Below are 23,623 nucleotides of genomic sequence, written 5' to 3'. Positions count from 1 at the left end.
TCAACTGAGGTGACAATCTTGATCCACATTTCCTACCTGCATGATGTGCTTGGTACCATTCGGAAGACAACCCACTTCTACATCTCTGATGACAAAATCCACGACACTTTGTTTGTGCAGCAGTGCTTTATTTTTGCACAATGAGTGGCTGAAATCTCAAGGATGCAGTGTCAAGCGACACTGGGTGTGGTCTAATGGCGCTGCTTCACAATTCAAAGCAAGGAACCCTTTCTATTTTGTAGCCCGATACTTCAATATGACAGGTATTGAGATGATGCACAGTTTCTTCGCATCTGGCCATGGGAAGGGCGAGAACGATGGGGCTCGTACGGTGCTCAAAAGAGCTCTCACATAGGAGCAGCTGAAATCTGACGGATGGGTGTTACATAACGCTTCAAGTGTGGTGTCATTCCTCAACGCAACCCTCAGGAAAGAATTTCCATTGACAGGGAAGAAAGTCGATCGTAGATTCTAGGAGGTCAAGCTCGATGATGTAGTCTCAATCCTTCCACTGTGTCAATGGCTACAGTCAATCAGATATGCACGGACTACGGTGCAGGCCATTGTCTTGCTTTTGCCATGCGTGCATGAAAGGCTAATGGAGGAGATGTGTAAACAAGGACCACGTTGAGAGGTGGCAGTACTTGCGAATACAACCGACTGTCAATGTTCAAAACGATGGAGAAGCATCCAGCAATGATGAGTTAACAGGAGTCCCCATGTATGCTGGCCAACCATGACGACCTAAGTGATGCCTTGATGGTTGGCCAGAACTTTGCAGCAGTGAATGCAGAGAAGAGCCAGGTGGTGCAGACTTCTACATCTTGAAGTGCACTAAAACCAAGCGCTTGACCATCAAATCTGAAAGGGATGAATGGCATAACCGTATTAAAAAGAACTCATTTGTCTTTGAGGGACTCTTCTACGACAAGGTAAATGGCCAAGATGACACCTACGTTCTTTTGGATGACAATCCCCCTGGTTTTATCTACTCCCACCTGCTGCGATGCATCAGGTTTCCGATGTTCTTGGTAGAAGGTGAACCTAATGTACATGAATTGTCAAATGATGTATTTGAACAAATCTATAATAGCATGCCCCCAGAGGAGAACTTGTAAGTTCTAACTTTCAAGCTAGCACAATGTGTCCTCCTAAAGAAGCACTATTTTGCACGTTCAACTTTTTGACTGTACTTTAAGTAGTAGACAAGCACTTTAAGACCACTTGACAAGCACTTCTCTAGTACCTACACAAGCACTTCTAGGATCTACACAAGCACTTCTAGGATCTACACAAGCACTTTCAGAACTTGAAAAGCACTTTAAGTACCTAAACAAGCACTTTTAGTAACTAGACAAGCACTTTTAGTAACTGGACAAGCACTTTTAGACCACTTGACAAACAATTGAAGTTCCTACACAAGCACTTGACAAGCACTTGATGGTAAGCACCTGTTAGGTACTTTTAGTACCTAGACAAGCATTCCAGACCACTTGACAAGCACTTTAAGCACCTTGATAAATTCTTGTCAAGCACTTTCTAGTACCTAGACAAGCACATGTTTAGTACTTTAAGACTACTTGATAAATTCTTGTCAAGCACTTTCTAGTACCTAGACAAGCACATGTTTAGTACTTTAAGACTACTTGATAAATTCTTGTCAAGCACTTCAGTACCTGGACAAGCACTTTTAGTATCTAGAGAAGCACTTTCAAGCCACTTGACAAGCACTTCAATACCTAGACAAGCACTTTCAAACCACTTGACAAGCACTTTCCAACCACTTGACAAGCACTTTCAAACCACTTGACCAGCACTTTTAAACCACTTGACAAGCACTTCAGTACCTAGACAAGCACTTTCAAACCATCACTTTCTTATTAAGAGTCAACAAAATGCAACCACAGTTTAAACTAAAGAAAATGACACTAGATCGACACAAAATCGTTCCAAGGTCAAAACCATTTTTGTTTGTATATATGTCAAGGAGTGTTGGAAGTTAGCCACACAATAAAGGCACGGTGTCAGAGCACATTAAGCTACACAGTAAGGGCATGGTGTCATGGCAGTGAGGGGGCTATAGGCAGCCCTCTGTACAATGGAAAAAATGCCTGCAAAAGCACTTCTAATTTGTTGTTTTACTCTTTGGACGCTTATACTTTCTTTCTTTAGGATCCAGGTTGGGGGCTTCAATTTCTTTCATTTCCTCAACATTGTTCCGCACGATTCTCCAATTCGATCATTGCAAGGCATCATCCCTGACATCAAAAGGGCACTCTCTGATAGTTTTTGCTCTGTCAGCACTCGCTACCCATTGCAACACAAAGTCAGCCACATCCTGTTTCATAAAATTTTCCCACTGCCCCTCAGTCTGCTTCTCCACTTCAAGAAGGATCACATAGCATGCAGGATCATTAGAGTACATTTTATACAATGAGTCATCTAGCACAAGTGTATTTATCTTATTGAATTTTGGAAAAAGATGCCAGAAGGTATCCAGGATTTTCAAGAACATTGGCCTAGGAGGAATATCAAAGCGCCAAGTGCAAACATGGCAAGCGGTTTGCGACAGCCAGCCACTCATGCATTTCTTGACTTGAGGCAGATTTGATCCACCATAGCTCATCACATTGCTGATAATTTAACATGGTATCAGAGCCTAGCTTAGAATCCATCATATTTATGAGCCCATTATCTTGCTAATCACCTAGTTAATTAGGATTAGGAAAAAATAAAATTTTTTAGCTCTTTTTCAATTGACCTCTGTACCCCCATCTGGTGCAGGAGCTCTCTGTCCCTTCACACATAACATTGGGCCAAACCCTTTTATCCAAACATAGCTACACTCCCTGTGCTTCAGCCCATCAAGACGAATCGCAAACCGCCAAGAGAAGCTGTAGATTTTTGCGTTTTTTCAAGCACCATTTTTATGAAGCAAAACTAAGATCCCTTCTCCACACCAGATATAATTGGTCTATTTCCTCTTGGCCCCAGGGGTTTTCAAGGGTGCTCTACAAGCTGGTGAAGACAGTTTTTGATTTCATCAAGTCTACAATGAGATCCAAGCTTTGCATCAAATCTACAGGTGACTTTGGTAAAACAGAGATTAAGCCTTCAATGTTTGGTCAAATCTTGTGTTTCTTGGCTTAATCCTCTACTAGACTAACTCCTATTGATGGATTTGGAAGGAGTTGAGCTCATTTGAACTCTAAGGCCCCAGATTTGGACTCCCCGCATACTCTATTTTCTGCACACAAAATAGAGGATTATTTTGCTAATTAGTGATTAATAAGCACTAATCACTGTATCTTGGTGCAATTGACGGTTCAAATTAACCATTTGGCATCTAATATAGATCCCTATAACTTCATATTGCAATTCAGAGATAGTTTGATACTCCAACCATTTAGTACAGATTTCTTACCCTTGGCTTTATGTAATATCTGGTGAATTTATGCTATAAATTTGTTGTAATCATCACCTAAACACCAGATTGAGTTGTAAAAGGGTAGACACTACCCTTGAATCTTGAAATTGGATCAAGAGGTAAGACCCCCTTCACATCACATGAGCACGGCACAAGAGATAGTAGCCAAATTTAATGGTGGGGAGCAGTTTTATACATGGCAAACAAAAACCATGTATTTGCTTATGAGGAAAAATATGTGGGGGCTAGTTGAGGGAAGAGATGAATGCCCAAAGGTGAGTGGGAAAAATGAGTGGAAGAGCAGGAATGAGAAAGCATTAGGACTCATCGCACTCAGTTTAAATGATGAAATCATTCACATCACATCAGAGGGATACAATGGGCAAAAGATGCATGGGATGAACTCAATAAATTATTTGGCACTCAAGCAAAAAATTCAAAGATAAATTTGTTAATGAAATTCTACAAACTACATATGAAGGAAAGTGAACCTTTAATCACACACTTGAACAAATATAAAAGAATTAAGCAACAACTGGCATTCTTTAGCATTAAGCAACAACTGGAGAAGAAAACACATTAAGCAACAACTGGAGAAGAAAAAGCATTTCTTCACCCGAGGAGGATTCTTACGAGGACGAGGACGAGGAAGAGGCAGAGTAGGAGGAAGGACCTTCACTTGCCACAACCGTGGGAAGCTAGGACACATGGCAAGAGACTACTACAGCAAACCCAGTGAAGAAGAAACAATATCGGCAAACTTCATGGAGGCTCCTAAGGAAGTGGAGTCAGATCATCTTTTCAGAGAGAGAGAGAGAGAGAGGAACCCCACAACCCAATGTAACCTGCCCCAACAGAGTAAAACCACCTCTGAGGAGCCACCACCAACACAAGCAGCAACACTTCATCTCTGTCCGCTCTCGGCACCCTGCTCTGTCCACTGTCCTGTCTCCTAGGCGGCCCACACCAGCCTGCCTTGCTACCGGCCCACCACCAAGTAGCAACACTTCATCTCTGTCCGCTCTCACTGTCCTGTCTCCTAGGCGGCCCACACCAGCCTGCCTTTCACCTGCAGCTTATCTGCTCTTCACTTCACAAGCCACGCTTATACCAGCTGCACTAGAGGGAGCCCCAGGCGACTCTCTCTGCAGTCCTTCAGAGCCCCCAGCTCTTCACTCCACGGTGGTTTCCCTTTAACCACTCGCTTGCCAGCTTCAGCTGCTCTTTACACCAGCCCGTCGGTTGCCCACTCGCCTTCACACGGGAGGCCCCATCCGTCTCTGCTGCCTATCAGCTCTCTTGTGGTTTCTCAACATAACTCTCTCTGGCTTCCCCTCTGGCTACTCTCTCTTTGGTCTCCCTGGCGACTTCTCTGGTGACCCTGCTCTCGCCACTTCTCTCTTCGCTTCCCTCTCTATGTTGGCTCTGCCCGCTTACACAAAAACCCAGCAGCAGTCAATGCAACTACAGGCTGAACAACAACCCAAAAAACTCACCGGCCAGCTCTCTCTTCTCTTCAGTATCCTCAATGGTGGCTCTTTCCCCGCGGGGCGGCCCACTGTCTATCGCCTGTACTCTGCAGCTTCCCCTTTCCTTAGCTCAACCCCACCAGCAGCTCGCCTTGCATGCCAGCACCCACTTCTTTCCCAAAGGCAGTGCCCCACCAGCCTCTGCCTTCTCCAACACGCAAGCCCTCTTACTCCTTGTGCTTCTCTTCTTCCTCTATCAACCATGCTGTCACCTTAACGGCAGCCACCTCCACTTAGCCAAGCCCATACGCCTGCCAGTGCTTCCACAGTTCCCATATGGCCCTGTCCTTCTATCTCTCACAAGGCTTCACAACAAGCCCAATCATCACAAGGCGGCCAGCTCAACAATTGCCAACCTTCAATCCTCTCATTAGGGGAAGGTTGAGGTCTATAGGGGCCCTTTAAGATGCCATGTGATTAAAAGGTTATTAAGGAAAAGAGCCAATCGTGTGATGCCATGTATACAAAAATGTTGGGTGATTAAAGGTTGTCAAAAGATTCTCTAGAAGATGCCTTTTTGTACTTTTCATTTCCAAAAAGTGGGGAGAAAAGTTTTTGAAATTTCGGACGTCCATAACTTCTACATATGAGCTCAAATTTTGTCGGAGATTACAGATCCAGAATCTACTCGTCGAGCTCTTTCCATAGATATGTCACATGATATAGTTTTGCTCGCTCAATTTCAAATTCAATTTTGGCGGGAAACTTTGAAATTCAAACTTCTAGCCGTTTGAAGAACAAGAAGGTATCTAAAGTCAAAGAAACTTAACGTTTTAACAAAAAGTCATTAAAATCATAATATGGCAGCTTAAAGGGCCCCTATAGACCTCAACCTTCCCCTAATGCCTCGTGCGCGCTGGTAGCCCGTCACCCCACACGTTATACTCTCCACGCGTGCAGCAGCTACCCACTATCTATGGGCTCACTAGCCCGTCTACTCTTGACCAGGGAGGCCCACACCCGTCTCGTTGCAGCCCGTCAGCCCAATTCGAACAGCTGCGCTCCACTACTCAGCCCCACCAGCAGCTCGCCTTGCATGCCCAGCCAAGGCGGCTTCTACACAAGGTCACAGTCGGCTTCGCCTGCTCAATCAGCAGCAACCACGCTCAGCAAACCTACTGCCTTCACTGCTTTTCACAAGGGGGGCCCAAACAGTTAACACGTTGCCCACACCAGCCAGCCACCTTCGCCTGAGAGTCTCCTCAGCAAAGCGACCCCCCATCTGGAACAGAGCCACGGCCCTTTTTCTATCTGCAGCAGACAGCTGCCCGACTCGCCGCCTCTGACCGTCTTCTGGAAAATACGTTGGTAGCGTAGTAAAGTTCCACGCCTACTTTTCTTTTTTGGCCATTTCTCTTTATATATTTTTCATTTTACCTTAAATACCTTTACACACATATTGCTAATGGTTGCATTGGGCCATCAATCATTAAAAAAACTCCACGCTTTCCACACACCTCTTTCTCAAGGTAACACCGGCCCTCTCAGTGTTTAATGCCCATGCCTCCGTACACATTCCAAATACAGCCTTTCGATGCCCATTCTTTTCTAGGACGCGCACACATCCAAGCTGCCACGGACAGCTGAAACCACCTCCATCTGACCTTACTCCGGGTAGGCCTGCAACACGCTCAAATCCAAACCGATCCACCCAGAGCATCTGGCAATGCATTCCCAAACAAATCCTTTATTCAAACCATGCATACGCATGTACACAAGCCAAAAAGACCACTCAAATTTTAGCCTGACATACTTTGCCACCCCCCCATCTGCTAGAGCATTCATGCTCAGCAGCATTCAGACAGTTTCAATAATCATCCACCAGGATCAAAAGGAAACATCTGCTCATCATCCCATTCTCCAGCATCCCTCAAACACCATGGGTGTATCACTGCATACCAAATATTAACCACATCCATAAAACCATTTCCATTCATCATCTGATCAGCATTCACCGACTCTAACCACACAGCATCATCATCAAGCTTTTGCTCTTCACCCACAACCAACCTTCTCATCTTCAAAACCTGTGGCATTCCAGCATTTAGCATCCCATTCACCAACTCCAGTGAAGGCCAAGTTCCAGCATTTTGACCTGTCTGCACACCAAAATCCACATCCTCTCCAACAACAGTGTCCACCAGCACTTCCAACTCCTGCAGTTCAGGCATCTCTTCACCACCATACAGCTCAACTGGCTCAGAATCTTTGTCTTCCAGGGACTTTGCCTTTAGCATCTCAGCAACTCGCAAAGAAGCCTTAGCAACACTCTCGATCATATCTGCATCCATCTCCACCTCTGGCTCCTATTCATCAAGGCTAGCAACTTCCCAGATATCATCCTCAGGCACAATGCTCTCCTCACAACGCTCTTCATCAGCCCAATCCACATGCATACCTTCTTCAGTGTTGCCAACCCCCCTGGTATCATCGTCCAAAGACTTTCCAGCACACAATGCACCTAATGGACAAACATCCATACCTTTCATCGCATGTACCAGATCACCATTAAGCTGTCCCAGAAAATCCAAGATGATAGGATCTTCCTCCATGCTCTCCACATCTGCATCACAAACCATCTTCACTTCATCAGAAGTCTCTACCCCATCCTCCTCCCTCGTAGAATCTGTCAAAGAATCATCCTCTAAGCAACCTGTGTCCGGCTCCTCTTCCTTCTCCTCATCAGCCAATCCCAAGGCATCATCCTCTTTGCTTCCCTGTGCCTGCATGTCATCCAGATCCAAATGATCTCCAATATAGGGCCTTCCAAATCACTGTCAGGTACAGCCATGATGTCCAAATCCAAAGAAGAATCCACTGGCAACTCCTTATCTTCACTTTGCTCCTTCACCTGCTCTTCATCCACCTGCACATGCTTTTCAAACTTTGGAAAAAAATCAGAAGGCATATAAAACATACCCCTTTGCACCTGTATCGGCCTTTGAGGTTCTTGTCTGATCAAGCTTTGCATAGGACTCTTATCCACCTCAACTAGATTTACTTGCTTATTCCTTGCAACAGACACGGTAGCTAACTAGGCATGCCGGTAGCTTCCAATGCATGTTGAGTGCTTCCAATGCATGTATGCTGGTAGCTACCTAGGCATGCCGGTAGCTTCCAATGCATGCTTGTAGCTACCTAGGCATGTCAGTAGTAGCTACCTAGTTATGCCATTAGCTTTTAATACACATCAAGTGATTCAAATGCATGCCACTAGCTTCCAATGCATGATGGGTGCTACCTAGACATGCCGATAGCTTCCAATGTGTGCCAAGAGCTTCCAATGCATGCCGGTGTAAATAATTGGTGGAACACCATATAACCTTTATAGATCCTTATGCCACATTACCTCCGCTTTATCAATACTCACAAAATTGGAAAATAAAGGATTACTAATACATATTAGAAGAAAAAAAAACTTTGGATGTCAATAATATCAGATTATAACATCAAATTTTGGATGTCAATAATATTAGATTATAACATCAGATTATAACATCAAACTGAAGTATGGCCAAGGACATTCAAAATATGGCTTCCTTCTCACATAATTCAATGTGATAAACTTCATCTGGAAGATGAGACTCCATCTCAGTAATCTGTGGAGTATCTGATACTTGCAAAAGACGAAACCATTCGTATTCAGTTGTTCTGAAAGGAAAAAATACGGAAGTAGGAAACCCAACACATTTAACTTCAGTGATCTCAGTACCCAATACTAGGGAAAGAATCATGGTGTGATCATAACATTTCCCAGATAAATAGTGTAGCATAAAATTTCTGACAGATTAGTTCAAAGGACTTGTAGGGCTAGGAAATTTGTGGCAAAAAAAAATGGCCAATAGCACCACAATAAGAATCAGCAATTGCTTTCCAAATTAAGCTTCAATCTCTGATTATAGGCCTTCTTTTATGAGAGACAGCTCCACCCATAGGTTAACTAACCAATCAACAAAAGTATCAAAAAAGCCCAGAAACGGCCCTCAATCCTTCTTGTAAGAAATCAGCTTTCACAAGCTGACTAGCCAATCACCAATACAACAACAACTAGAAAAGGTCGGCTCCACACACATGCTTACTACCTTCAACAAAATATCAAGATCTAGAAAACGGCCAGTTTCCCCTACAGTGGGTCAAGTTTCCTGTATATACATTAAGTTGGATTTACACAAAAGAAAAAAACAAAAGAGACCGCTCTTCTTGCAACCTGTCAACTTCACATAAGCTTTCTTTTGCAAAGAGTTGGCTCCACACAACTAACTAACCATCAACCAAGAAGAATACAAGAAACTAGAAACGGCCAAGTTTCTCTTTGCACAGTCACCTTCACCAGTTTAACAAACCATTCACCAAGAAGATCAACACTACAAAAATAGCCAGTCTTCTACATGTATAGCGAGTCTTCTACATGTAGTTGGCTTCAGCACAGTCTAAATAGCCAGTCTTCTACATGTAGTTGGCTTCATCACAGTCTAAAAAGCCTTCAAAATATTAAAAACAATACAGCAATGGGCGTCTTTCTTATTGCAGCCCCTCATCGCCTTGTACTCGTAGTAGGTTTTTATAGAATCGTGTCTATCTTGCAATGTTCATCTTCCACCGCACCTTTCCTCACTAATTCATGCGTGCTTTTCTAACATATCCGGCTATAGGTGTGGTGGGTGACTAAGCCACCACTACCTCTTCTCTCTCGCTTTGCCATGCAACTAGAAACGGCCAATCCTTTAGTTGATGGTGGCTAGCTTCTTTTCCTTCTCCAGCATTCTTTTAGCTCTTTAGTGCAGATCCCTTCTTGTCTCCAATCGTGGAGGCGCCAAAAAAACCTTGCTTTACCACCCAGATACTGGTGGATTATTGAAATCTAACCTTTCCCAAATATGCATCACTACAAGAAGAGAATGAGAACATACACAAACTAGAGAGAGATGGAAGTGAGAGAGGGGCCATGGGTGAATTTATGATCTGGCGAGGTTTATGCGGCTATATGCGCAGCTATTTACGCGGCTATATTTTTGCTTCCCCTCTGCTCCCTTTGCTGTACACTCTCTTCCTAATGATGGCTCCACCTCACCCTTTGTCCTCTCCTCACACAAAGTCTCATCCCCACCCTTTGTCCTCTCCTCACACAAAGTCTCATCCCCACCCTTTGTCCTCTCCTCACAAAGTCTCCTCTAAAGTCCCCTCCCACTGAAGGAGGGTCCCTTACAAGGTAATCGAAAGTCTCCTCCCAAGTCTCCTCCCAAGGACGATTCCTCTCACAAGGTAATGTCTATCCCATTTGTCTCTCCCACCTCTTCATATATTCATGGTTTTTAAATGGTATGTTTAGAATTAAGGTTTTTGATTGGTATTCTTTTCACTCTCTCTTTCTCTCTCTCTCATGCATAAGCTTCTTATGTTTAAAATTTCTGAATGGTATTCTCTTCTCTCTCTCTCTCTCTCTCTCTCTCTCTCTCTCTCTTTCTTATGCATAAGCCTAAGAGACTTATGCATAAGATGCATAAGTGGCTTATAATTAAACCTTCTTATGCATAAGGCTTAAACCTCCTTCTATTCATACTTTTAGGGTTTTATATTACTAATTCTTTTCTTAACTTTTTGTTTTGTTTTGTAGGTCTTCTAATCCTCTCTTTCAACAACGTCACAAAAAAGAGGTAAATGCTTTTCTCTCTTTCCTCTCTTTTCGATTTTGTATGTATGCATTAGGTTCTTAAGGATTTTGTATGTACGCATTACTAATCCTTTCCTCACCCTTTTGTTGGTTTTGTAGGTCCTCTAATCTTCTCTTTCAACATTACCAAAAAGAGGTAAGTGCTTTCCTATCTTTTTATCCTCTCTTTCCTCTATTTTTATCTACCAAAAAAAGGGGTTTTGTTTTGTAGGTCCTCTAAGCATAGAGCTTAATTTATGAATAGAGCTCTAATCATAGAGCTTAATTTATGAATAGAGCTCTAATCATAGAGCTTAATCTCTGCATTAAGCTCTATTCGTAGAGCTTAATGCATAGATTAAGCTCTATGCATGCATAGTGTCGGGGTACGATTTAGTTTAGGCTAGCATGGTTTGCATAGTGCTTTATGCATAAGCCTCATGCATAGCTTTCTACATAAGACCTCATGCATAAGGCCTCATGCATAGATTTATGCATAGGTTTTATGCATAAGGCCTCATGCATGCTTTATACATAAGCCTTATGCATAAGCCTCATGCACAGCGTTATGCTTAAAGCTTTATGCATAAGGCCTCATGCATACTTTATGCATAAGCTTTAGCATAGCTTGCATAAGGCTTGCATAGAAGCATAGTTTTGCATAAGGCTTGCATAGCGGCATAGCTTGCATAAGCTTTTGTATGTAAGCATTACTAATCCTTTCCTCACCCTTTTGTTGGTTTTGTAGGTCCTCTAATCCTTTCTTTCAACATCGCAAAAAAGAGGTAAGTGATTTTCTATCTTTCCTCTATTATTATTGCACCCTTGGGTGCTGGAGATTTGTTTTGTAGGTTTGCGCATAAGCTTTATGCATAATGCTCATGCATGCTTTATGCATAGGCTTTATGCATACGGCCTCATGTATGCTTTATGCATAAGTCCTCATGCATAGTTTTATGCTTAAGGCCTCATGCTTAAGGCCTTATGTATAGTGCTTTATGCATAAGCTTTATCCAGAAGGCCTTATGTATAGTGCTTTATGCATAAGCTTTATGTAGAAGGCCTTATGCATAAAGCATCATGCTTAAAGCTTTATTATGCATAAGGACTCATGTATATAAAGCATTATGCTTAAAGCTTTATGCATAAGTCCTTATGTATGCTTTATGCATAAGCTTTAGCATCTTGCATAAAACTCAAATTTAGGAATTTTGGAAAATATGCACATTTTTGGGACAATACTTTGTTAGATCCAATACAATGTTTACTGTGCGATATGCAAGATTTATTATTGGATGTTCTCAACAAGCATTTGAATAATGCGATATGATTTATGTACTATTGTACATTTGTAACAAGTATATATGATGGTGGGATGTAAATTTGCCTACACACACACACACACACGCACCCAAAGAATTAAGTTTGTTTATATCACATAGCCTCTAGTTGACCACCATCAAACATAGAAACTTTAACAAAGAAAGGATATTCAATGTAACTTTAAGTTGTAAGAAAGACTAGGTGATAGAATTAAAAAGATCACCATCTGTATTAAATCAAAATTCTTGAACAATGGGTGAACCATAAATCTAAAAGCTTAAGAAAGCCTTACAATCTGAATAATGATTGAACTATGAGTTTGGTAGCTTCATACAACATTGCTAAAAGATTACAAAGCTAGTTGCCCATGTGCTAACAAATCATTCTTGCTCAACTGCACTGACGTGTGATGGTGCCTCACTTTCATGTTGATTCAATTGATTCTGTTTGGCCTTGAGTATTATAGCCTTTAGAATCTTGATTTTCTCTGGAAGTCGTCCACCCTTGGGCTTCCATGCCCAAATGATGCAGCTAGTGTCTTCCCAGCGCTGAGGATCATTTTTGTTCTCTCGCCAATACTTGTTCCAGCAATCCTTATAAACCTCCACATCACTTGCATTCTTCTTCTTTGAAATTGGTGCCCAATATTGTATCTGACCTTGTAGGTAGTTTATGGAGTTGTTGTTTTGATCACAACATCACTTGTTGTCACTCCCAACCATATTGGGTAATTTGCATCACAAGGTTGTACAAGCACAAATTCTCTTTTAGACACATCAAGAGTCGGGTTGAACTCTTCAGCAGGTCTATTGCGCATTGGACCACAATAATGGTCCTCATTTACATCAAACCTTTCATCTACATCATCCTCCACTTGAAGGTTAAGAGGCTCAGCTTTTTCGCATACACTCCTTGGCCAAAAGTCATGAAATCCAATGTCTTCCCTTGCACTAGGGTTTGCATGTTTAGCATAAGATTCTCCCAATAGGCAAAGACAGGATTGATCCACTTAGCATAATCACTTTGGTCTCCTTTCTCTTGCAAGTGCTCTTTCCACCAATTGACATGTTTTTTTAAGCCCTCCACAAACTTCTCATTTTCCTTAACATACTCAAAGGGTGGCAATACTTTTGGAAAACCTTCAAGAAGCTTGGGTCCTCCCTGGTCATTTCTCTTCCATAACTCTATACCGCTTTCTGGTATAACCAATCAACATTTTTGGGGTGTACTTTATATTGCATCAAAGGTATTCCATCACTCATATAAAACCTGAATTACAATGGCTTTGAATGTCCAATCAAGCTATCAGCTCCATCATGTAAGCATCCCTTGACAAAGCCTTTGAAGTCTGCCACCTTTTGTAGGAGAAAGGATGCTGGATGCATGCTAACACACTCATTAAAGATCTTCATCAAATGTGGAAATGTGAAAATGGTTTATTTACTCAACTTCTCAGAGAAGCGACTAAACAATGCATCAATATCTTCATGAGTATGACCAACAATATCTTCATGAGTATGACCAACAATAAGAAAACCAAGCTGCACCATGTCAAACACTCCTCGTGCAACCAATAGGGATAGATACGCAAATACATAACGATTCTTATTTTCAGAACCACAATTGTCAAGTTGCAACAACAACGTCCTTGGAAATCTCTTGAAAAACTTCCTTGAATTTGATGGCATTAAACTTGAGGCATTGACATTGCCCCTATCCTGCACATGTGTGTTAGTATGAAAGACTGACTGCATATGTGAAGAACAATTTCCCTCTATATCCACATTCGTTTCTACATCTGTCCCTGCCTCTGCATCCTCAATGCTCTACTTGCAATATGTGTTTCTCTCCTTTAGCACTTCCATATGAAATATTGACTGCATATGTGAAGAATAATTTGCCTCTGTATCCACATTTGTTTCTACATGTGTCTCTGCATCTGCATCCTCTCAATGCTTTGCTTTTGCAATATGTGTTTCTCTCCTTTAGCACTTCCATATGCTGATGCAGGGCCATAGTAGACAAAACACAATTAAAAAGATCTGTTCGTGGTTCTGCATCTGAGTTTTGTGAGCTCAAGTCACCATACATGTGTTGCTCTCCTCTTTCTAAGTTAAACATTTTGAGAGAGATGAAATTGTGAAGTTGGGATCACTTGGCCATAACCCCAAGGCAAAGTGACCATAAGCTGTTTGTCCATGTCCATGGGTGAGCATTCCTGTTAAGGATACTGGAAGCCTCTCAACCCCATTGAGAGATTTAGAAAGTGGTTTAATTTGTGGTATGGCCGTCTTGCTCTGGTCCATCTTATCATGTATAATACACAAATACCTGTTTGGGTTCATTTCAGAAGAGCTCCTCCAAGCATAGTATAGATTTTGCAACATGTGTGCCCTTCTTTGTGCCATGTATCTGGCACGCTCCTCTTGATTTTTTATTGATTCCAACTTGACCTTGATTGCCGTACAAATGTCACATTTTGAGAAGGTGCTGGTTTTTGATAAACTAACTGTCTTAAACTCTGTGTTCCACAATCTTGAGAATGATGGTTGTGACAGTGGCCGGTATTCGAATGAGACAAGTGTGTCATTCACTTCACGCAATATGTCCACCTGTTTGTACATTGCTGGTAGAACACGTTGGGCCTTGCGGGCTCCATGTATAGTTGTCCTTGACCTATGTGGCATTTGATCAGCATTATTATCTATGAATCCCTGTATGATTGATTTTTCCATCTCAACATGTGTCATGCCCTGCCGTATTATCCCATTGTTACCATGACTGACATTACATGCACCATTCAAGAACTTCTTTCTGAGCCTATAGAACGTTGACTTACCAATGCCATGCATTACATACCATGCTTTACTACAAACCTTCTTCCCATCAAATGTGAACTCAAAGCTCATCTTGACCTTGTTTATAGGCCATGCCCATGCAATCCAGTACAAATGTGTATCGTGTACTATAACTCTGTCCCCAAAAGTGTACCCTATCTTGCATGATTTTGGATCTATCTCCAAATTGACAACATTGCTTCTCACAACAATCAATGGTTGCGGCGTTGTGAATGTTTGTAACATCACATTTTTTGCTAGCTCCATGGGTTTTATCGTAATTTTTCATTACCCTTACCCTATGGACATAGCTCCTTTTCTTATTTGTCCCTTCAATGATATCATAGTCAGTGATCATGGCATCATGGTGTCTGTCACATCAAAACTATCGCCATCATTGCCCTCTACATCATCATCCTCTTTTTCATCACTTGAACTGTTTAGGCTATTAATATTTTTTTGCATGAAGTGATCTTGAATACCCTCATCAATAGAAGAAGATTCTGTGTCCTTCACTAATGGTTCACCATTCTCAAATGTGAGTTGCATGAAGTGATCTTGAATACCCTCATCAATAGAAGAAGATTCTGTGTCCTTCACTAATGGTTCACCATTCTCAAATGTGAGTTACATGATTGGCCAACTAACCAAATTCAGACCTGAAACACAAGTTCAACTTGGATCAGGGATTTAATATTCACGTGATCACAAGATTTTTTGTGATAATAACACATGTGAACAAGTTATTCACATGTTCTCATGTTACCGTTCACAAAATAATAGGTCACTTGCCATTTGGGAACCCCTTAAAAGCTTGGCTACACATGGGAATAAGCTATTCACATGTTCTCATGTTACCATCTTCACATAATAGCACGTTAGTGGCCACCTAAGAAGATGTTTTATGCCCGATAAAGATAAAATTTTTAGGCCCTTGTGAAAGCTTTATGAATATAACATGTGATCACAAGATTTTTTGTGTTATTAACATATGTTATTAACATATATTATTAACATGTTCACATGTTCTCGTTTACGTCAGTGAAATCCTTGACTTGGATGCAAAGATCCTTCTATAATGACACCCAAGCTACTCTCCCCTAGTTCTCTACAATTTATAGCCTCATATGGGTGGACCAGCAATACTACTCCATTGCCAAGTTTTGTAGATCTGTTGTCATCCCAGAGGATGACACTTTTCTCTTTCCAGCTCTCCCTATCTATAAAGTGATCTTCTTGATCAACAAGAAGTTTCATAAAATTATCCTCTTTGGTATTGTAATGTCTTTGTCCATAACAAGGTTGACCAATGGCCATTTGACGATGCTTCCAAATGCTTGAGACATTGTTCTTGCATCCATTGTGGCAAATGAAATGAGAAATGTGTCATCAAAGCTTTATTGAACATGTATTATTGCAAATGTCTTACCAATGAATTGAAAACCACATGTTTGAGATGCATCAATGGAATGAATAAACCTGCGTGCCTTCCTTGCAGAACCATCAATGAGAAACACTGAAGCACCCTTTTTTAGACCCTGCAATCCCTGAGAAAATCAAGATCTCAATAAGAAAGATTGAAGCGATGTTTTTACGAGAGTACACAAAATTTTAAATGTAATTCAATCTCAACATGAGTTCAGGCTCTAATCAAAGTTTGAATCTCACCTATCAATGCTAGTTTGCTAGGAGGCTAGGCTCCATCTAAAGCTTGAGCCTTGCCTACATATGCTAGCTTGTTTAGTAGGAGGCTCCATGAGCCTCACCATCATATGTTAGTTTGCTAGGAGGCTCCAGTTAAAGTTATCATCCTCACTTGCATAATATATTAGTTTGCATATGTTAGCTACTAAAAGGGTAGGCTCCTCCAACAACAATTTGAGCCTCACCCGCGGATGCTAGTTCACTTCTAGGAAGCTAAAAGTAAAGTTGTAGGAAGCTGAAAGTATATTTGGGTGTGTATGGGAAAAGAGGGAAGAAAAGAAGAAATCTCAAGCTCAAGCTCAAGCTTAAGGCTCAAACTTGAATTTGAGCCTTGTTTATTACACAAGCAAGTAGGAATAGAGAGGGAAGCTAGGATAATCCTAGAGAACAAGTGGGATGTGGGTGAAGAAGGGTATATAAACAAAAGTGAAACTACCTATAATCAAAAGACCTGGGACCTGGGGCATGGTGGGCATGGTGGGCCTGGGGAATGAAATCAAAATCAAAATTTCTTTTTGCATGATGACATGTGCGCCTCTCTCCCTCTGCCCACTCTCCTCTTCGAAATAGAAATTTTGCATGACGATGCGTGCGCCTCTTCCTCTTCGTGCAGCTGCTGCCCTCCCTCTGCAGCGCCCCTCCTCTTCTCTCCTTGCCGTCCTCTCTCCCTCTGCAGCGCCCCCTCCTCTCCCTCTCACCGTTGCCCCCCTCCTCTCCCTCTGTAGTGCCCCCCTCTCGTCTTCGCCGTAGCCCCCTCCTCGCCCCTCTCTCCCTCTATAGCACCCCCCTCTCCTCTCCCTCTCGCCGCCTGCCCCCTCTCCTCTCCTCTCGCCGCAGCGCCCCCCTCTCTCCCTCTTCGCTACAGCCCCCTCCTCGCCCCTCTCTCCCTCTGCAACGCCCCCCTCTCCTCTCCTCTCACCGCAGCGCCGCCCGCCCCCCTCTCCTCTCGCGTAGCCATGCCCGCCCTGCCCCGCTTCATTTGAAATTTGAATTTCAAATTTCCCCCCAACTACCTGCTCAGCACCCGCACCCCAATTTTAAATTTTTCATCCATGTTAAAAAAAAAAGAATGATCAACCTCACACATCCCTTCCATTAAAAACTACAAACCCTTAATACGATTAACGCGATTCTGCACCCAAAAACACAAGCGATTCTGTGTGGTGAGCGAACGCGATTCTGTGTGGTGAGCCTACAGTGCTCGTAATCTCCATCCTATGCAATAATCATCTCTGTTTCCTGTCTCTGAAGTACTCGCTCAGTCCTGTGTTTCAAACAGGTTCTTTTCCTCCTGCAATCGACACGTCTGCGTTGGTTCCGACCTCTGTTTCCTGCAAAACCATCATGCCCACACGCCATCGGAGACTTCAAGCATCCATCACGTCTGTGCGACATCGAAGACTTTTGTGCGCCCATCTGCGTTTCGTGTGTTCCCTCATCTAATTGAATACTTTACGCAACAAGTAAGTCCTTCTTTAATTGATTGTCTATATCAATATAAACGCTTACTTGATTGCATGCTAAGTGTGCCATTTGTCAATTGTTGCTCGTCGTAGATTGTTTGCACTTCTTGCTACTCTCTTTCGTATCTTCACATATGTCGAGAACCTGTAAAATTGATCTTTATGCACATTATATAATCTAAATGACAAGGATTTCCTATATAAACATGGTATATGTGTCACATATCTGAGTGCACAACTTGGATATAGACTCCATCTTAAGTTCGAGCCTCCCCTACATAGAACTTATGTGTTAACGCTCGACCTAGATTGAGTCTTCGTTCTCCATGCTAGTGTACCCTGGCCTTAAGGCTCGAACTTGAGTTTGAGCCTTTGCTCTCCATGCTAGTGCACCCCAGCCTTAAGGCTCGAACTTCAGATCGAGCCTTCGTTCTCCATGCTAGTGTACCCTGGCCTTAAGGCTCGAACTTGAGTTTGAGCCTTTACTCTCATTCTCCATGCTAGTGTACCCCGGACTTAAGTCTCTCGACCTTTAGATTGAGCCTTTGTTCTCCATGCTAGTGTACACCGGCCTTAAGGCTCAAACTTGAGTTGGAGCCTTTGCTCTCGATGCTATTGTACACCAGCCTTAAGGCTCGAACTTCAGATTGAACCTCCCCTACATGGAACTTATGTGTTAAAGGCTCATTCTCCATGCTTAACTTTACATGGAACTTGGCCTTAAGGCTCCAACTTGAGTTTGAGCCTTGCCTATCTATGCTAGCGTATCCCTAGCATATGAGTGCACAACTTGGATCTAGGCTCCAGCTTAAGTTCGAGCCTCTCCTACATAAAACTTGGCCTAAAGGCTCGAACTTGAGCTTGAGCCTTGTCTCTATATGCTGGTGTACCCCTGTCATATGAGTGCACAACTTGGATCTAGGCTCTAGCTTAAGTTCGGGTTTCCCCTATATGGAACTTGGCCTTAAGGCTCGAACTTGAGTTCGAGCCTTGCCTATCTATGCTAGCGTATCCCTAGCATATGAGTGCACAACTTGGATCTAGGCCGGGCCTCTCCTACATAAAACTTGGCCTAAAGGCTCCAACTTGAGCTTGAGCCTTGTCTCTATATGCTGGTGTACCCCTGTCATATGAGTGCACAACTTGGATCTAGGCTCTAGCTTAAGTTCGGGTTTCCCCTATATGGAACTTGGCCTTAAGGCTCCAATATACTACTGTACCCCTGGCATATGAGTGCACAACTTGGATCTAGACTCCAGCTTAAGTTCAAGCCTCCCATACATGGAACTTCGCCTTAAGGCCAAACTTGAGTTTGAGCCTTGCCTCTCTATGCTAGCGTACCCCTAGCATATGAGTGCATAACTTGGATCTAGGCTCCAGCTTAAGTCAAGCTTCTGTATGGATTAAGGCCAAACTTGAGTTTGAGCCTTGCCTCTCTATGCTAGCATATGAGTGCATAACTTGGATCTAGGTTCCAGCTTAAGTCAAGCTTCTGTATGGATTAAGTAAATGCAAGTGAGGCCCCCGCTATTCAAGAAAACTAAGTGAAGCATCAATAATTGTAGCATGCAGTAAGTTTCTTAAGTTTGATAGGTTTTGATTTGATATGTAGCATTTAAATCCATTTTTTTCTAAGGTTTTGAAACTTTTTAGTGCTTCACAGGAATGGAAGCTAGCAAAGCACCCGCTACATCGCAACCACATATCGCAACCACATGGTGCACCAATCTTTACTTTGGATGCTCTCGAAACAACAACTCAAGCTAAAAGTGTCACTCCTAGAATTAAGGTGGATAAAACCTTCGAATTGAGTAACCAAGAAGGAGTAAAATGATTTGTTGATAGCTATGATGCTAGTGCAAACTTCAAAGGAGTCCTCCATTTGTTTCTGTCTCAAGGTGATACATCATATGGAGATATGGGGATTGTGGTAGGCACTAAGGATGATGTGGATGCAAGAGAAAACCCATGCTTCACATGCAATGTATTGCTAGAAGGAGAAACTACAAAAGCAAATAAGTTTTGCTTATCATTGGACACTTTTCACCCAATGGACATGATTGGCAGTAAACTAGGAAAGGACAATTCTATTGTAAAGCTAGGATTGAAGATCATTGACTTTTCCAATCAAGAAGACTCAGGGGTGGATAATGTCGGTGAGGCATGCAAAGAAGGCTTTGGATTCACGAAAAAAGTCCATACCTGAAATGGAGACAACAACCACTCAAGTTAGGAAAATTGTGGAGAAAAAAGGCAGGGCCATAGTGAAGAGTGCACTTGAAGCATCTAGAAATGCTGGTGCAAATTCTTCAAAACATAAAAAGGAGGGTGACAAAACAAAAGTCCTTGATGTAAGCACAATAGCAGCTGAAGACATGGAAGGCTCTTAGGTGCAAGAAGAGGAGCAAGCACTTGCAAAGAAGAGAAAGGCAAAGCACTCTACAAAGGTTCAAGAAATCTCTTCAAAGAGGCAAAGGACAAAATCAGCAAGTGGTTCAAAGGAGATAGATGCGTCCGATGACGAGCTAATGGAGGTTGAGACTCCAAACAAGGGCAGCAAAGCAATGATCTCATTAGAAATAAAGAAGGGATATTATCCCTTTGGTCTAAATGAGGTCTTCAGCATTGATGTGATGAAATGTTATCCTGCTCCTTCAAACTATGTGTATAGAAGGTTAAATAAGGATTGGGTTCGTATTTTGAGCCAAGACTTTATTGAGGACCCAAAGCAAGAGGAGATACTTGCAATTTTGATGCCTTGTAATCACGCTACAAAACAACCCCTTATAAACTGGCAAAAGAAGATATTCATAAACTTGAATATTGGATTATCTCTGGACAACACTCCATTAGTGCTACAAAAATCTTGTAGGCTCTAAATATGGCTAAAGTGACCCCTCAACTGCGTCAGCAATTTAGGTTTAGGAGATCAAAGATAATTGTAAATTGCCCGCCCAAGATTTCTCGTGACATTTCCAAGGATGCAAATTTATCTGTTGCAAAGTCAATGCAAAAGGAGCCATTTCTCGATCAACTTCTATAAGCTCGAGCACAATGGCATGCAAATGGTCGTCCTAGTAAACCTTTGCCTGGTGTCAATCTACCCGAGATGGACGAGTCTTGGAAGGTAATCTTTTGATTCTTTGCTACATCTTGGTAAATCATAGACATACATTAATTCTTCTTTACTTTTCATAATATCTTTTACGGATCTATAGTTTCAAGTGTAGTAGTAGCATAAGAAAGATGCATGTGAGGCTTCTTCTCAAACTGCATAAACTTAATAGTTTGGTTTGAAATTGAACTTCAAGCCTCACCTCTCTGTGATGGTGTAGCACTTGCATATCTAATTGTGGCTCAAACTTAAGTTGGAGCCTCACTTGCAAGTGCTAGATTTGCATACGAAGGTGATGCTCAAACCTAAGAGATCGAGCATCACCATTATATACTAGTTTAGCACTAGCAAATGAGGCTCAAACTCAAGTTTGAGCATAAGGTCCAAATGATTGAAAACCCTAGGTGCATGATTCCTCCTAATATTTTGTGATATCTATAGTAAGGGGGCTAACTGCTTACTTTGCAACTTTGTAGGCCTTTGTGGAGACCACGAAGCACACACTACATAAGAATTTTGTCAAAAATGATTTACACTTGCTTCTATGTGATGATGATGCATGGAAGAATTGGGTTAAGATCATGAGGCTATATGTAAAAGGCTTGCTACTAAATACAAAGGGCGAAACGCAAACTAAACGTCTTGATCAAAATCCCAAACTTCCAACTTTAAAGAGTGGGCAAATTCAACAGGCACCAGCAACAATCACGCGAGGCCCAACATTGTTTAGGTGCATTTTATGCCTTCAAAAGAGTGAAGTTTTGGACATTCAAACAGCACTTCTTGACAATAGAATATTGCTTAAGATGGGAAAGCAAACCCATCAAAGAATGGATATGGAGGAGATGGCTTGGAAGCTAAAAACAGATCAAGTGCTCAAAGATGCAATAACCACCTTCTATTTTGATCTAACAAGGGAAAAAATGACTTGGGAACAGGTGTGTGAGACATATAAGCTAGGGGATTATGATTATAATCAATTGAGGAGCTACAGCCAGTCCTTTGTTAGGGACGCTCTCAATCGTTCAAAAAAAATCCTTCACTTCCAAAAAGTGTAGTAACTTTACTGAATCACCTATAGAGAGCATCTATGGATATTGTATCTCAACAAGAGTCTATTCCTTGGACAATTAGGGGGGTGGGGTTTGATATGACAAAGATTATAGCCTTATGTAGTGAAGAGCATGTACCATTTCAACTGGCAATCATGGACCTACATGGTACAAAGGAGCAACTCTCGTCAGAATTTTTCTCCAAGTTGGCACTTGCTTTGAACACACTAAACTCACAATATGAATATCGTTCAAAAAAAATCCTTCACTTCCAAAAAGTGTAGTAACTTTACTGAATCACCTATAGAGAGCATCTATGGATATTGTATCTCAACAAGAGTCTATTCCTTGGACAATTAGGGGGGTGGGGTTTGATATGACAAAGATTATAGCCTTATGTAGTGAAGAGCATGTACCATTTCAACTGGCAATCATGGACCTACATGGTACAAAGGAGCAACTCTCGTCAGAATTTTTCTCCAAGTTGGCACTTGCTTTGAACACACTAAACTCACAATATGAATATATTCTTATGTGTTTTGTTGATTTCATCACCATTGGAATGCCTATCGAAGGGATTTCTAGCAAGTCCACAAAGGTGCACTATGAATTTGGCGTAATCCACACACAAAAAGATGATGCCTGGACATCTGGAACAGTTGAGATTGCAACTGTTATTCTTTTCATCATCAAGGTTGACAAGTTTGAGGCCATTGATAATGTTCTCACAAAAATGTATTCATCTCAGGCTCTAATGGCCAAAATAGAGAATTTATCTCGACAAAGGCTTTATTGACGGTCTCATTCACAGGGTTTTGTCCTGAACATAGCTACGTTGTAGAGATATATTGTGGTAGAGTTGTGCTAGAGGAGAGCTTGCTAAAGAAGAGATGATGTATTGCTTTATGCAAAGATGATTTGGAAGCGATGGAATTAGAATCAAAGTGCTCTGCTTTTTAGACGTCACCCGTCCTTGTAAGAGTGGTGTGGTGCAAGTGGCGGCACAAAAAAGCAAACACTAGATGATGCAGAAAAAGAGAACCTTCAAAATCTTCACATTGACGACCCACCAAGTATAGAGGAGGAAGATGAAGGTGATGATATTGACATATGATAAAGAAGTTGGAGATGCTATAGACTTTGAAGATGCAGGGCAAAGGAATGAAGAGGACCAAGGGAATGATGCTCTATTCAATGAGGATGCCGAAGACAATTTTGAAGATATTGGAAGGCATGAAAATGATGATGAAGGTGGGAATGGTGATGATATATTGGATACTGCAAAAGCCATGGAAGCTTCAAATGTTGGGGTTGCTATGGCCGTTGAGAAGATTGGGGATACAGATGTCAACAAGGCTTTCCATGCTCATAGCCCATCAAGCTCTCAACCAAAGAAAGATAGAAAAGTGCATTGATAGTGCTTATGAATGTACAACGAATGGTGATCATTGAAAGGAGCTTATCAACAACTAATATTAACATAGGTCTTGTTCAAAGTGTGGATTTGTTGAAATAATTATTAG

General features: G+C 41.9%; 1 pseudogene; it reads right to left on the bottom strand.

Moving 5' to 3' along the window:
- Positions 1-17,741: 17,741 nt before the first annotated feature.
- The window catches only part of LOC147606726 (G-type lectin S-receptor-like serine/threonine-protein kinase At1g34300), a 67,800-nt pseudogene continuing 61,918 nt past the window's right edge, over positions 17,742-23,623 (bottom strand).

This window comes from Cibotium barometz, chromosome 57 (genome assembly GCF_041138505.1).
Source record: "Cibotium barometz isolate CiBa-2024 chromosome 57, ASM4113850v1, whole genome shotgun sequence".
Taxonomy (NCBI): domain Eukaryota; kingdom Viridiplantae; phylum Streptophyta; class Polypodiopsida; order Cyatheales; family Cibotiaceae; genus Cibotium; species Cibotium barometz.
The sequence above is the reverse complement of the archived record's forward strand: the minus strand, read 5'-3'. Positions and strand labels throughout refer to the sequence as shown.